Here is a 328-nt window from a genome sequence, read left to right on the forward strand (position 1 = left end):
AGATTACAAATGCCAAATTGACAGTGTAGTAATCTCTCTCAGCCCAGAGAGTTTCAAGATTTAGATTTTCCTGACAAAAAGATTATTTCTAGCATTACTCACTTTGAAAATAATTTTATTCCAATAACAAAGAGATATTGGAGAATAATGAAGAAAATATTGCCTAGATGTATAATAATTAGAAATCAATTGAGGGACATTTTGCACTATATTGCTAATAGAAAACTCCGTGAGTTCTCAGCCCTGTATGTGAATATGCTTAGGAAGAGATACCACAAGTTCACATACAAGTCTCAACAGAAGTTCGTTTTCAATTCTGTATCCTTAA

The sequence above is a fragment of the Propithecus coquereli genome, unplaced genomic scaffold, assembly GCF_000956105.1.
Source record: "Propithecus coquereli isolate 6110/MARCELLA unplaced genomic scaffold, Pcoq_1.0 Scaffold111, whole genome shotgun sequence".
Taxonomy (NCBI): Eukaryota; Metazoa; Chordata; class Mammalia; order Primates; family Indriidae; genus Propithecus; species Propithecus coquereli.